This window comes from Panthera onca, chromosome C1 (assembly GCF_046562875.1).
Source record: "Panthera onca isolate mPanOnc1 chromosome C1, mPanOnc1 haplotype 2, whole genome shotgun sequence".
Taxonomy (NCBI): domain Eukaryota; kingdom Metazoa; phylum Chordata; class Mammalia; order Carnivora; family Felidae; genus Panthera; species Panthera onca.
The window spans coordinates 75500456-75516521 of NC_138346.1; the positions used below are offsets into that span (position 1 = coordinate 75500456).

The 16066-nt window shown below is 38.6% G+C and overlaps 1 protein-coding gene across 1 annotated transcript in view; it reads right to left on the reverse strand.

Moving 5' to 3' along the window:
• The window catches only part of GPD2 (glycerol-3-phosphate dehydrogenase 2), a 220863-nt gene extending 207694 nt beyond the window's left edge, over positions 1-13169 (reverse strand). The window contains exon 1 of the mRNA XM_078451287.2: positions 12595-13169. The gene's annotated coding sequence lies outside the window, so the exon portion shown is untranslated. The remainder of the gene's footprint in view (positions 1-12594) is intronic.
• Between the last annotated feature and the right edge of the window lie 2897 nt (positions 13170-16066).

The following is a 16066-nucleotide window of genomic DNA, read 5'->3' on the forward strand; positions in this document are numbered from 1 at the left end:
GCACCTGGGTGGCTCAGTTGGTTAAGTGGCCGACTTCGGCTCAGGTCATGATCTCACGGTCCGTGAGTTTGAGCCCCGTGTCGGGCTCTGTGCTGACAGCTCAGAGCCTGGAGCCTGTTTCGGATTCTGTGTCTCCCTCTCTCTGACCCTCCCCCGTTCATGCTCTGTCTCTCTCTGTCTCAAAAATAAATAAACTTTAAAAAAAAAAATTTAAAAAGAAACAAAAGAGCAAAGGAAAAAAAAGAGAAAGGCAAACCAAGAGACAGACTTTTAACTACGGAGGACGAACTTACGGTTACCAGAGGAGAGGTAGGTGGGGATGGGGCGGGGGGTGAAGTAGGGATGGGGATTAAAGAGTACCCTTATTATGATGAAATAAAGTGAAATAAAATAATTAAAAAAAAAAAAAGAAAACAACAGGGGCGCCTGGGTGGTTCTGTCGGTTAAGTGTCGGACTCTTGGTTTTGGCTCAGGTCATGATCCTGCAGTTTTGTGGCTTCCAGCCCCACATCAACCTCTGCGCTGGCAGCGTGGAGCCTGCTTGGGATTCTCTGTCTCTCACTTTCTCTCTCTGCCCTTCCCCAACTCATACTGTCTCAGTCTCTCTGAAAATAAATAAATTTTTAAAAAATCACACAAAAAAGTCATATAGTAAATATTTTACGTTTTGCAGGCCAAATGACCTTTATCATTACTATTCAACTCTGCTGTTTTAGTGTAAAAGCAGCCATAGAGAATATGTAAAGAAACAGGCATGGTTGTGTTCCAACAAAACCTTATTTACAAAAACATGCAGTGCACTGGATTTGGCCCATGGATAATAAAAAGAATAGGTAACAAAATGAGCTTGGGCTTCTGATTATGAGCTGTGTAAGAAATGGAAATGTGGTTCAAAATGGATGCTTGATACCTTTTAAGAAGGGGAGGACAGCCAGTTTAAGAAGAAAGATGTGAGGCTACTAAGTATCTATTTGCTCCTCAGCCTCCCAGATGTGGCAGAGAGGAATGTGGGAGGACCTGGACATGGGACTGCTGTGATGGGGCAAGGAGCAATAGTTTTGGTGACTGCATCTGCTTTCCAATGGCCCCAGTGTAATACAGGATGGCTCTCACCTGGAGAGGGAGGCCTGGGACTACCACTTTACCAGGATGCTCAGTGTTGTCGATCGAGTCTGGTGACTTGACCCCGGTTCAAGGGGAAAGGGCAAGACAAGGCTTCAGTACAGGTGGAAACACAAGGACTGTGTTTCTAAAGAAAAAAATGCAAGTATGGGTAAATATGGGCAAGGGCAAGGTTTTCTAACTCCACTCATATCTATATCCCAAAACTCAGCCACTAAGTAGGTTTACTTTGGGTTCCTTCAATGTTTAAAAATGATTCAATAGCTTCCAAACAAGCAGTCTTTTAGATTTTGTTAGACTTTAAATTATCTAGTTGAGGGCCTGGGATTTTGCATAAGCCTCACTTAGAGTCACTCGTCAGTCACTCATTATGACAACATCTTGAACTCAGTCTATAGAAACAACTTCAAAAGATCCCTAGGTTGAGTTCACTGCAGATATTAAGTAAACTCTATGCTTGGAGATGGTCTCTTGCCATGTTCATTTTTAATGATTCTTGAATGACAACTTTTCACCCCGATTTCTGAAAGATTTTCTTAACTCCCAGCCCGATTTATACTCTACAGAACTGGACCACGCATCATTGGTACTGATGTTGTTTTGTTGATATTATTTAAACAGATTCCCCAAATGTTTAAATTATCCATTGATAACAAACCAGGTAGCATTTTATAGGGAGATATTAACTCTTTAAGACTTCCAGAGTATAATTTGGAGTATTTTGCTAGTAATCTCAAAGCATCTAATGTGCCTCTTGGTAGTAAATGAGGCCCTTGGATACTGGTTTATTGCTTATACTTGTGAGATTTCTGTTATGTCGATAACAAAAGAGTTGGTAAGGGAATGCTTCGTTTGACCTTACTGAAGATAAACCCAAAATATAGTGTGATTCAATTAAAATACATCAATGTGAAATCCAATCTCTTTTCTTTATTTAAGCCATTTCTGCCTTATAGTAAATTTATATTGTAATCAAAGACATTTTATGGTGGATTGAATAAAATTTAACATTTATTTAGCAATTATTACATGCAGATTCTTGGGGAAACAAAGTTGAACAAGGCTTGATGCCTTACGTATCCTTGTTTTATATATATATATATATATATATGTATATATATATATATATATATATACACATGTGTATATATATATATGTGTGTATATATATATATTTATATGTTTGTGTATATATATATACATATATATATCCTTTGTATAGGATTATATATAGAGATATCTATATATAGATATATAACCAATATCTGAGACCAAGAAAAATCAATAATTTGGAAAGAATATTTGAGTTATACAATTACAAAAATAATAATAGTAGTTCACAATTATTGAACCCCTACTATTGCTCAATATTATAATAACCATTTTACATGCAATAATTCATATACTTCTCACAACAGCCCCAGGAGGTGGGTACTGGTATCCTACTTTAAAGATAAGTAAAATGCAACTAAGGACTAGTTAGTGGCAGCCCTGAGTTTCAAATCTAGATCCATTTGACTTCAAAGCCCTTGATCTTAATCTCTATCTCATTATGCTTCAGAAACACACATTTTAAGCTGTGTAAAATCAATAAGTAAAAGCCGGTTATTGTAGGATATGGATTTTTGCCACTCTTGACAGACAGAAAAATGTGACATTTCAACTTCTGGCAATAGGTCTTCAAGAGTTCCTCTTAAAATGCAAATCTGTACTCCTAGAAGGATAATATATCTAAAAAACAGTATTTTCAAGCTCCTAACACATGTATCCTTACAAAATCTTAAAGGAATGGGACAGAAGACAGGTAAGCTGTGATATGGTTAAAGAGTGACAGGTATGGAATAAGGAAGGGGCAAACTAGAGCAAAGGGTAGGAGTACTACTCCAGGAAACAGCATGAAAGAACTGGATACATGTGGGCAGGGCTCCTGCATGGGACCAAGATGAAACAACATCTGAGATAAGACTTTATAGCCACATGATTTTGCACAAGGCCATTACTGCTGCTTCTAAAAAAAAAAAAAAAAATTCAATGGTACACCATGGGCAAGTAGGATAAAATGATTTGTATGAACTCAAAAAATATAGTAGCTGCTTTAAGCAACGACTGAAATATTTCTGGTGTCAAAGAGCTCATAATTAAGGAAGCATTTTTCCCCCTCTTTCACACCTATTTGCTCCAGCATTCTTTACGTGATGTCAGATTACACTCATGATCACTTGCCACATAGGGTTCTGAATTAGCCTTATGCCCAGAGCAGGGATGCTAATGGAATCGATTGCTAATTAGTTCTGTTGTTCCTTTTCATTGCAGTCACATTCTTAAGTTAGTAGAAGATTTGTCGATACATGACTCATTCACAAAACTTCACTGCAATTCTAGTTAAATCTTAGTTACCATCATCGTAATGCTAATAATTATAAGGGTGATGATGATTATAATAATAATAAAGCGAAGTGGTTTAAGGGGTAGAAATGTGAGTCTAAAAATGATATCTTCGTGATCTGCGTTTATCCTACATCAATAATTTTGCATCAAATTTGCTCAATTTACAAATCAAAAATAGATTTTTCTGTCAGCAAAGATCAGTCTTGTATCTGAAAATCAAGCACAGCTTGTACATCATCATTAACCATAAAGGCTCTGAAATCAGAACTTAGCTGCCAATTTTGTTGATGATGCATAAGACGAAATCGAGTACAGCTGGCTCTTCTGTCCTATGCAAGCTCTGCAGCACTGACATTAGTGAAAAATCTGTTTGTTTTTTGCTTCAGGAAATTAAATAGCTATGACTAAAATGAAGCAGAGGGAACAGATATATCTGGGTAATAAACAGGTGCCATTTTTATTTTTAAGTTATTTTCCTCTTACAGATTCATTTCGATTACTGCAACACTACTTTAATTTGACCAAATGCAATGACCTCAAAGCAAATATATGAAAGTTCTTCTTAAAAATCACCAGGAGGAGCCTTTTTTTTTTTATAAATGGGGAACCAAATAACACAACTCATTAATAATTTAAAATCCATCGTAAGCAAATATAATTTTCTAAATGATTACTCCTTCTAATAGAATGTCTATAGGCAAGTCATACCTTAAAATAAATAGATTTATTTACTGACACATCGACTGCTTTTTCAGAGTAGATGCTTCATGTGATTTAGGCTAAAACTTTAATGCCTCAGTTACAGAAAAATAAACTGATTTCTAACTATTACCTTGAAATGAGGAAATGCGAGAATTTTCAACAAGGCAGCATTAAGTTAATGGCATAAAACTGAATTGTAAGTCCCTAAATTGATTGGAAGTTTGGTGAATCAAGGAGGCCCTTATCCTCTTTCCCAGACAAGCAGAGTATGCTATGCCAGTTTAGGGTTAACGTAAGGAGTGAATACACACATATCAACAGCTACCACTTCAGAAAATCATGTGAAAGCAACCCGAAAGGCATTTTTTTTAAAGACACAAAAAGATCAGGAGGAAGAGATGAGATAGCAGCGACATACTTTTGAAAATTAGAAAATAGATGGATGAAATCTGACTGATTCAGCAGACGTCACAGAGTAGAAACTAAGCTGTAATGGAGGAAAGCTGAGAAGCGTTCCCATTAACACAACAGAATCCTCGGAAGGTTCAAGAAATGGTAGCACCAGGTAATTCTGGACCTGAAAGTGAAAGGGGCAAGGTCAGTGCTGAAGGACTGGGTCAACGCTGACTGAGAAGCGATTATCTCTTTAGATTCCCAACTCCAGGCCAGCGGAAGACTGACTCTCCCAACCTAGGACAAGTCTGTGGTTTTTGTTTTGGACTGAGAGAGGCCAGGCACAAACGAAGACCTGAATATTCTATCAGAAACATCCTCTCAAAACTCCTTTCCATACTTAGCACCCAGGACACTGGCAGCCAGATCTCAACCCTCTAGCAAGGAGAGGGATGGACTTTACTCTGGGAATCTGGCCATCCATCCCAACTAGAAAGACCTAAAAGTACTGCTAACAAGGATGTCCAACACGTAGCCTTCCCAGGTCCCCTTGCAGAAAGCTCAAGGTCAGTAAGCCCTAATATACATGTGTGTATGTATACACACACACATACATATATACGTATATGTAGATATATATGTACATATATGTATTCAGAGCTCCCTATCAGCTTTTAGACTTTCATTCTTAATCAAGAGTAGAAAATCAAAGATTACAAGACATCTGAAAAAAAAGAAAAATAAAAACTCTAACATGGAAAAGAGACGAAAATAAACAAGCAATAAAGTGCAACTTGGAAGATATGAACACAATGCAGGGAAAAATAAATTTACATATATAATATATTCATATATATAACATTTATATCTTCAGAGAATTAAGATTTCATCGCTTTAAAAAAAAAGAATAAAATATAATACAAATGGAACATTCAGAAAACTCCTGAAAAAAATATATAATAGTATAAATAAAAAATAAGATACAGCAATGTTTATAGTAGTATTATATACATAGCCAAAATATGGAAACACCCTAAACATTCACTGACAGATGAATGGATAAACAAAATGTAGAATAAACATACAATGGAATATTATTCAGCCTTAAAAAGGAACAAAATTCTGACATATGCTGTAACAAGGATGAAACTTGAAGACATTATACTAAGTGAAATAAGCCAGACTCAAATGGACAACTATTGCACGATTCTACTTAAATGAGGTACTTATAGTTATCAAGGTCATAAAGCCAGATAATGGAATGGTGGTTGCCAGAAAGCTTAGGGCAGGGAGGTATGGAGAGTTATTATTTAATGGGTACAGAGTTATAGTTTTGGAAGATGAAAAATTTGTGGAGATCAGTGGTGGTGATGGTTGCACAACAATGTGAATATCATCAATGCCACTGAACTGTACAATTAAAACTATTTAAAATGGTAAATGTTATGATATACATATATATATATGTATATATGTGTATATATATATATATATATAGAGAGAGAGAGAGAGAGAGAGAGAGAGAGAGAAAGAGAAAGAGAGAGAGAGAGAGAGAGATGCCTCATCATCCAAATTGGCCAGTAAGAAGACAGTAGCTGAAAGCTAGAGCTGGGGTAGAAAGAGACTGAGATTCTGCTTGAGTTTTTATTCCCCAATAAACCATCACTCTATTTCACTGTAACCTAGTTATTAATAAAGGTTTTTTCCCTCACACACACACACAAATAGTCACCATAAAAGTAAAAAATTTAAAGTACATAAGAATGTCAATTGGGGGGTGCCTGGCTGGCTCATCTGACTCTTGATCTCAGATTATGCATTTGAACCCCACACTGGGTATAGAGATTAGTTTGAAAAAGAGTGTCAGCTGGGAAATAAAGTTGAGAAATTTTCTCAAAATATATAGCAAATTCAAATATATACATACTTGTATGTGTGTGTGTGTGTATACGTGTGTATACACACACACACACACACGTATACCTAAACATATGTATGTACTTGAAAAGTAGCAAAAGAGAAAAAAGAGCATTCAAGAGGAAATTATTAGTGAAATAATAAAAATGCCAGAAATAATTCAGGAAAATTCTGCACAACTAGAAAACATTAATTTCCAGACTGAAAGGCCTATCCAGTGTTCAATATAATAGATGAAAATAAAATCACATGAAGGCATATCACTGGCACTGGTAAATATTGGAGACAAAGAGAAGATCACAAATGTTTCCAGAAAGGAAAAAAATTGGGTCAGAAGTTACAATGGCATTGTATTTCTTAACAGTAAGACTGGAGCAATGCCTACGAATTTCTGGGGGGGAAAAATGTATTTCCCACCTAAAACTCTATTGCCAATCAATGGGAGGAAAGAATAAATAGATTTTTCAAGAATGCAAGTTCTCAAAAAACTTACCTCCTAGACACTCTTGTTCTGGCAGATGTAAGGGAGAGAAAATGAGTAGTTCTGTGTGTGTGTGTGTGTGTGTGTGTGTGTGTGTGTGTGAGAGAGAGAGAGAGAGAGAGAGAGAGAGAGAGAGAAGAAAGACAGAGTGAGGGAGAACACTATAAAAAAGAGGATTACATGGGCCAGAGGGAACAGGGAATCCAACATAAGAGAAAGAGAAGCCCTTGATAAGGAGGATAGGATTATAGAGTAACTGCTCTTTTCCAGGCATACAGAGCAAACTCCAGACTGGATCTCATCAGATGATTTTTGGCTGAGGACAGTGCAGGGCTCTTTATAGCCTCCTTTCCCTCTACACAGAACAGATGTGCATAGAGAAAATTAGTGGAATTATCACTTCAAATGATGATGGTGTATGAAGCAATAAAAGAGTATGTTCCTAACTTAAATGGTTACACTGAATCCTTTCAGCCATTTTTGCAAGAGCCTTCTGTTCCTTGTAGACTACAGTACATAATAAAATACAAATCTCGGGGCGCCTGGGTGGCTCAGTTAAGTGTCCGACTTCGGCTCAGGTCATGATCTCATGGCTTGGGAGTTCAAGCCCCTCATAGGGCTCTGGGCTGACAGCCCAGAGCCTGGAGCCTGCTTCAGATTCTGTGTCTCCCCCTCTCTCGCCCCTCCACCACTTGTGCACTGCCTCTCTCTCCTTCTCTCTCTCAAAAATAAATAAAACATAAAAAAATACAAATCTGACTAAATAAGTTCTCCTATATATGCATTCTTGTCCATACGGATATGTATGTGCGTGTGCTTATGTGTGTGTAAAATCTCTGAAAGGATATACAAGAAGCTAGAGGCATATTTGCTTCTGGGGAAAGGAAGTGTGTGGTGCAGCAAAGGGGGAATGAAAAAGAGTTATTTTTCAAAATGTATCCATTTGTTCCTTTTGATTTTTTTTATCACAATTCAAAAATGAATAAACTACATTCCTTAAAAAATTATAACACATAGTTTTAACCAAGAAATTCAACTTCTAGGAGTTTATGCTAAAGAAATACCTGTCCAGAGGCAAAATGATGTAGGTATAGGGATATCACATAGGGATATCTAGCAAAAGATTGGAAAGCACTTAAATATCCATTCACGTGGCACTGGTAAAATAATGTATGTATACTCCTGAAATGGAATACTATGCAACCAAAAAAATTATTTAAAAGCTTTATATGTACTGATACAAAACCACCTCCAAAATAAGTTGTCAAGGGAAAATAGATAAGATATATACTTAAACACATATGTGTGTCCACATTTGCTTGTATATACGTAGACTATCTCTGGGAGAAAATACAAACATTTTATAACATTAGTGTAGTATGGAAGAACCGGATGGCAGGGGAACAGGGATATGACAGAAATTATTCTCTGATTATAATTTTTTACCTTTTGAACTTTGAGCCATTTGAATACGTTACCTTTGAAAACCCAATTGAATTACAATTTTGAAAATGTGGGGCATTTTTAAATAGCCTAGATTATTTTCATCTCGATTCTTTCTTTTTTCTCTATCGCAAAACCAGTATGAGATCTTTCATCTAATAATAACACTCTGGTTGTAGTTCTGCAACGCTTCAGAAAGAAAATCTGTTACTCCTGCTGGGATCAGAACAGTTGTCAGCATATGTGGGCAGTAGTGGGTGAAGAGCTTTTGAATTTAAGGCATATAAACTAAATACCAAAGTTGAATGTATTATAACACATTATTGTTGATATAGGAGAAATCTTATATTAATGACATGTATGAAGACGTCAATGGTGTACTTCTCTACAATATAGATGAGGAAAAGACTTTATATATCAGTTTTATGCTATCCATTCAATCATGATAGACAAAGCATATGAAAAGAGAGGGATAATTGGAACTCCAGACTGGATTTCAAAGCTGTGCCTGGGCCCCTTTTCAATGGCATGACTTACTGGGATGCATAAAGGGGCATATTTTCTGGCTCTTCCTTTCTCTTCCATGTGTTTATAAATCATTATGCATATTAAAAATTCAGGCATGAAATTAACTTCATAGAAGACTTTTTTAAATGCTATAAATAACTTTCAGGAAATTAAGTGGGCTGTGTGTGCTATTAAGCCCATGATATAACATGATAAAACGAGGTACAGAGGTAAAGAGCCAGGCCCAAGAATTAATCTATTTGTATCCAAAATCTGTGTTCATAGACCCCACCATTGTCTCTATCATATTACCATCTCTCTCCACCCAGATTCATCTATGAACAGAAATATTTGATGGATTTATAGAACTGTCAAAGAGGCATATCCCACAAGCCTTTTGATCAGTATGTGAATATCTGCTTTCCTAAACAAAGTAGATTTTCAAGGACATCACTGCTTCTACTGTGGGGCCACCTGCCTCAATACTGAAAATGTGCGTAATCTTTAAATGGGTAAATCTTTAAATGGAATCTTTTTAGCATGACAAATGACTTTAATGGCACCTCTTAACCAAACAGGTATCTGCTAGCTTTGAATACCTAAGTCTCCAAATGAAAGGTGCCAACTTTTCAAAAGAAATCCCCAAGACAATAAGCAGGCAGAAAGAAGGATTTTTTTAAGGGAAGTACCAGCAAGAGCACTGGTCATAGGCCAGCGCTCTTTGATGCTGTGGAGGAGAACCAGACCAGAGCAAGGAAGCAACTGGTGACAGGAAACAATGTAGGTGGCTGTTGCCAAAATCTAGGTAAAAAAAAAAAAAAAAAAAAAAAAAAAAAAATGATGAAAGCTGAAGGAAGAGGGAAAAAGTAGCCAGATTTGAGGACAGCAGGGGAGGCTTGGTGACTCAGTAATGAAAGGTAGAATAGACAGGAAGCTCTGATTCCTTTAAACAAAGAACGTTTCCAACCCCAGCCGCCATCGCTTGCCCCTCCACCCCTCCACCCCCCCACCCCCACCCCCACCCCCGTCTGCTCCTGAGTCATCTGCTTATTCACAGTCCTTTCAGGAGCCTTGTTCTCCATGCTCTTCCTCAGACCACTACTCTTTTTCCACCCCTCACCCCCACCCATTTCCCCCCCACCACTGCCATAAGTGGGGACCACAACACTACAGCCCTGAGGAGGTGCAATATGCAGACGGCTGTACTTTCCTATGCTGTTCTTTTCTTTGATTGTCCCACACCCCCCACCACAGGAGGCCGTACTGGTGTTAATAACAACTAAAGATTAGAAACAAATGAAGGGGGTTACAACATAGAGGAAAGATTAAAAACTGTTCACAAAATAAAACTTCCCGATAGTCCAAAGATATGAGCAACCAAAAACTCAATGTAAAATATTTACACAGAGATCCTTAAGAGCATACCCCGATTCCTAGCCTCACTCCTTAATCTCAAGGTCCACCCTTGTGTATTTTCGTCTTAGAAAGAAAGCACCTTCCTCCATTGCTCTACAGTCTATATCTTTACTACCTTACACTTCACTAATAATGGTAGTTGAATCTCCTGGAGGGTTCATCGCCCTTTCCCAACCAGTGCAACCCACAGGATATTATTTGCAGCAATACGTTTCCGGAAGGCTCAGTCAAGCAACACAGAAGGTCTCTAACAATGTAGTCCCTGTAGCATTTGTCGTTCTACTTTTGCCTATTTGTAGCACTGAAGATTTGCCACCTCATTCTTCTTGATCATCTATTGGATTCTACACACAAATCCTCCAAAAACAAAGAATAATTATCAAAGACAATTCACATTTAAAAAAAAAAAAAAGAAACATTTCCCAGAAAATAATCTGTACTAAGTCTACCCTTCATGGAGAGAACTGGCTACATTTTTATGCAGTTATGTCGATTCCCACTGTGTTCATCCTCTTGCTTCTAACCATGCCCAGATTCTTATAGGTCTATAGGAAACAGGATGCATTACTGTAACCTTTTCAAGTGACAGCAACTCCCTTCCTACACAAAGATGTTGAAATCCGGGAATTATTAAAGAGTATGGATATGAATGTGTGTGTGTGTGTGTGTGTGTGTTTGTATAAGGTGGGTGGAGGGTCTTTTTCCAACTATAATTAGCTTGGCTCTGTTAAGTGTCTCATTTCACGTGCTATTTGAACTGATGTTTTGGCTCTTGGTTATAATAAAATATTATCTAATCACAAATATCGTGTAGGTCTGAGGAGCAAACAGACATCCATAGGAAATAGAATACTTAAAGAGAATTTAAAAATCTTAAATTTGAAATAGAGAAGAAAGGTAGCCAAGTTTAAAGAATGAGAATTCTTAGAGGTGCTTTGTAATATATTGCTATATTTATGCAAAAATAAAATAAAGGATACGATTATATAATGAGTTCTAATTAAATTTAACATTGTCCTCTCTTAGAATGTATAACCTTGCAATTCCTATTGTGATAGGAATTTTGATCAATATTTTGATCATAAGGATTAGGTGAACTCCAAGGTCCCAGCTATGAAAATGTATGACTCCTTCTGCTTCTGCATTCGTTCATTTCATACACTCAGTTATTTCCACTATTCACAAAGAATTTTTGATAGCTTAACAGCCAGGTCCCCAAAAGTTCCAGGAAGTATTGGAGAGAATTGCTGCCCTCACGGAGCTCAGTCCAGCAGGAGAGACAAATAAAACAAATAATTGCATATGGGTCACAGTGAAGGATGTACAGAGTGTGACACAGTAAGCGCTCAATTTTAGAGGATGGGGATGGCCAGGTGTGAGGAGCAGGGCAGTGTTGGTGCTGTCAGGTAAAATTTCACAGAGGCTGGGGCACAAGCTGAGTCTCAAAGGGTAGATTGTAGGAGAAATCCATTCCAGCCTGAGGAGAGAGCTAGTGCCAAGCTACCAGTTCATGAAGAAGCAGCATGAGCAAGTTGGGGAACTACTTTTAGTTGGCTAGGACTGGAGGCTAGAGGCAGGTGCAGCGTTAAAGAGGTGGGAGATATATAGGGACCAAAGCCTGCTATGTTTCACGTCTCCTGCTTTGACCGTTGATTTCTATCTTGTGATCGCCAGGTTTAGGGGCACCTGGGTGGCTCAGTCGGTTAGCATCTGACTCTTGATTTCAGCTCAGGTCATGATCTCACAGTTGTGAGACAGAGCCCCACACTGAGCTCTAAGCTGATAGCGTGAAGCCTGCTTGGGATTCTCTCTCTCCCTGTCTCTCTCTGTCCCTCCCCAGCTCACGTGCTCTCTCTTGCAAAATAAATAAACATTAAAAAAAGAAAGAAAGAAAAAAAGGCTTAATGACTGGGGCAAGAAGAGTTTCATCATCCCTGGAAGTTTAACCCACAGTGGGCATTCCCACTTGATTTTGACATGCCACTTCCTATGTAATAACATTACGGCCCCCTTGCCCTGCCCAGTAGCAGTAGCAAAATAAATTGATGTCATATGGTGTGCATCCACTATTAGTCATCAGGTAAGTGATGTACTTACTATGTCCCAGCATTATGGCCTTGACAAGGTATTAAGGACAAGTGTATCAATGAGAACTCTTTTCTAAGGCAATTGACAGAAAATTCACTCCTAACTGACTTTAGCTAAAAGAGAACTGATTTACTCACATAACTTGAGAATCTGGTGGTAGGTTTAGCTCCAAGAATAGCTTGATCCAGGCTCAAATGTCTTCAGCACCCAATTTCTCCTTCTCCATCTCTTGGATCCTCTTTCTCTGTGTTGGCTCTATTCTCCAACAGACTCTTGCCGTGCAGTGGCAGTTTCCATCTCTCCATGTTCGAGAACAGAGAACAAAGAAAGGGAGGGCTCTTTCCTGGTGGCCCCCACACATATTCTGACCAGTCACTGCGGCTATCTGGTGCTAATGGGCAACTGATGGAAGAACTGGTATAATCCTTCCCTAGTACACATGAGTGAGGGCCAGGTGGTATCTGTGCAATGATTTGTCTCCCCTGACACACCTGTATGCTAGACCAGGAAGCATGACCTCATCGACTTCTCTGCCAACTTCTGGTTCTCTTCTTGGGCAACTCCTCCAGTATCACTCCAAGCTCCGTGCTTCTCCTCAGGAAACACTGACCACTCTGTTTCTATCTTCCCTTGTATGTGCCCAGGAAGATCTTTCCAGCTTCAGGGGAATCCTTTTCCTTTTGAAGCGTCTTCAAGATACTGTAGGAGGTTTCCTGGAATTTTTTCTCCTTGAAAGTTTGGCAGTAGCAGAAAATACAGGGAGGAAAACAAAATGTAAACATAATTTAGATTTTGAAATATTATCCCAAGGATCCACATACATGATATTTCAAATTAGTAATACAGAAAGTTTTTTTTCTTTATTTTCTCTTTTCTTCTTTCTCCCTCTCTCTCTCTCTCTCTCTCTCTCTCTTCCTTCCTCCTCCCCTCCCCTCTACCCCCCCCCACCCCGCACTAAGACACAAGGGGGCAGAGAAACCACTGGCAAATAAGCTAGTAAGTGGGCCTTATGGAAGATGTGTGATGGAAATTAAACCTTGACAATTATTATATGCCACCCTTCTGTTTAGCATGGAATTTTTGTATCAGGCTCAGTTAAGCATCAGCCCTGTTCTGACGGAACATTAAAAAGTTTGAAAACAAAATTTTAAGAAATGTTTAAGTTTTTCCCCTGAGGGCTGAACCTTTTATGAGCACTTTCTAAATAGCACAATAAAAAAAATAATTCCTAGCAAAAGAAAATCAAGGAATAAGAGATTTTTCCATGTATAGCAGCCAATACAGTCATACATACCATAGGATGTGGGGAGTCAGGCTCCAACCTGCAAAACAGAAACTGCTCTAAGTAGTCAACGCAGGGAGAATTTAATTCAAGGAATCTGTAAAACAGGTGACTGAAGGGCTGAGAAACAAAAAGAGGACAGTGATTTTTCAACAGGGTAAAGCCACTACAACCCAAATGCTGGAGGAATAAAGGGAAAAGGCAAGGTTACTGGAACCCAGGGTCAGAGGTCCCGGGTGGGAGTATAGACCTTGGGGGGCTGGGTGGGATGTCCTCTGATCTGGCTTTCCATTGGTCACATCCAGCTGGCAGAGAACTCCAGCTCCTGAGGAAGGCAGGGAAATCACAGCTGGCAGGTCAGCACCCCCTTTGCTCCCCCGTGATAAAGACCAGAGAAAGTCTGGATGGATCAAAGGGCAACAAGGCCTAGGACCCCGAACCCTCACAAGGAATTTGTTAAAACTCACGGTTCACAAATCCTGATTTGATGTTATAATGTGTACTGGAAGAAAAAAGTTGTGTGCAATGGATCTCCAGCAGCGAGTTACCAAAGTCTGTGCAGTTTGGGGTGAACCATCAAAGTCAGGGCAACCTTATCAGAAGGGCTAGTTACATACGTATGTGCATATTTCGAACTATGTCGGGATTCCCGTTAATTTTGATGAATTTTTTTTTTTTTAACTTTTTTCATAAGAACACTGCCTGCCTTGATCTCTTGGCCTTTTAAATGCAGAAAACTCCTAGGTCTATAACCTCGTTTCCTTTCTTTGGGAATGCTGAGAATCCCTCATCCCTCTTCCTGTTAACCTTCTATTTATCCATCTTGGAGTCGATGAGAGTTGCTTATACTATAACTTCAATGATATTTTCCGAAATGAATTCTATCACCAAAACTATACTGCATAGGATATGGCAAATATTTGTGCTCATTCCTTTGAAGCCTCAACCTGACTGGCACCACTGTCTAAATCCGGAGCAGGATTAACTGAGGAGTAAGGCGAGAGTGCACAGTAGTTTCTTTAAGAAATTCTTCAATACCGTTACTGTAGAGGAGTCTTTTAAAAGGCTTTAACTTCAGGTAGACAGAAACGTCAGAAATACTGAGAAATATCCATATTCTAAAACATTCACGGGGCGCCTGGGTGGCGCAGTCGGTTAAGCGTCCGACTTCAGCCAGGTCACGATCTCACGGTCCATGAGTTCGAGCCCCGCGTCAGGCTCTGGGCTGATGGCTCGGAGCCTGGAGCCTGTTTCCGATTCTGTGTCTCCCTCTCTCTCTGCCCCTCCCCCGTTCATGCTATGTCTCTCTCTGTCCCAAAAATAAATAAAAAACGTTGAAAAAAAAAAAAATTAAAACATTCACTATGTTTAAAAAATCAAAACACGCTTTATGCTATCAAGGAGATCCAATGAAAGATTTTCCACATTTTCAGTCTCCTATTTCACAAATTTCAGCACGCTTGTTTTTTGGGTTTTTTTTTTGTTTTTCTTTTGTTTTTGAGAAACTAGTTGTTTCGCTGTATTTCTACTGGGTTCCAGAGCTAAAAACAAAATTGGGGGCATGTTTCAGTTTAAGGCTAATTCTCATGCTGCTAAATTTTTTAAGGGTAAGGGTAAAGGAGAATGGAATTTACCACATTTAAAAAAGAGAAGAAGGAAGCAAAAATGTTTTAACTGAAAACTATGTGAGACGCTGGAAGTTTCAGAAAAGTAGTAGTAAAAGAAAAATACCTCTTTATAAGCTGCAGGAGAAAGAACTTTAAGTGAAATTAAATTAGGGAGATACCAAACATTTTATGGCAAAGAGAGACAGATGTGCTTTTGGAACCGGGAAAATATTGGTTAACTTTTAGTTGTGATCACACCTCAGTGGTGTCTACGTGAAGCAAATGTTTCGGCTCTAAACTTGTTTCTGCCTTTTTTATGTTTTCTGCCTTCACCAGCCTGGAGACAGAAAAATAAGGCAGATTCTGACAATGATGAGGGTCAATCAGAAGAAGACTTTGCCTGTCTCTTAAGTACCACTCACTGACAAACAATTTTGTGTCTTTCAAATGAAAACTGCCCCCTAAAAGCTATACAAACCAGATTTGGGGGCAAAATTGGAGAAAAGTGATCCTAGTACGTTTTGCGTCTCATACTCTTTCACTACCATTAGAGAACATGGTGTTGGAAAGGCCCTGAGACATCATCAGACTGTAATTCTGTCTGCTATCATGTAAATGAGGCCTACAGTGACAACTATGTTTTTCCTCTTAAAATAGTTTCAATGATATAGTTGAATTCATTCTTTTTCTGAAGTGGCCCTAATATATTTTCTTTTTGAA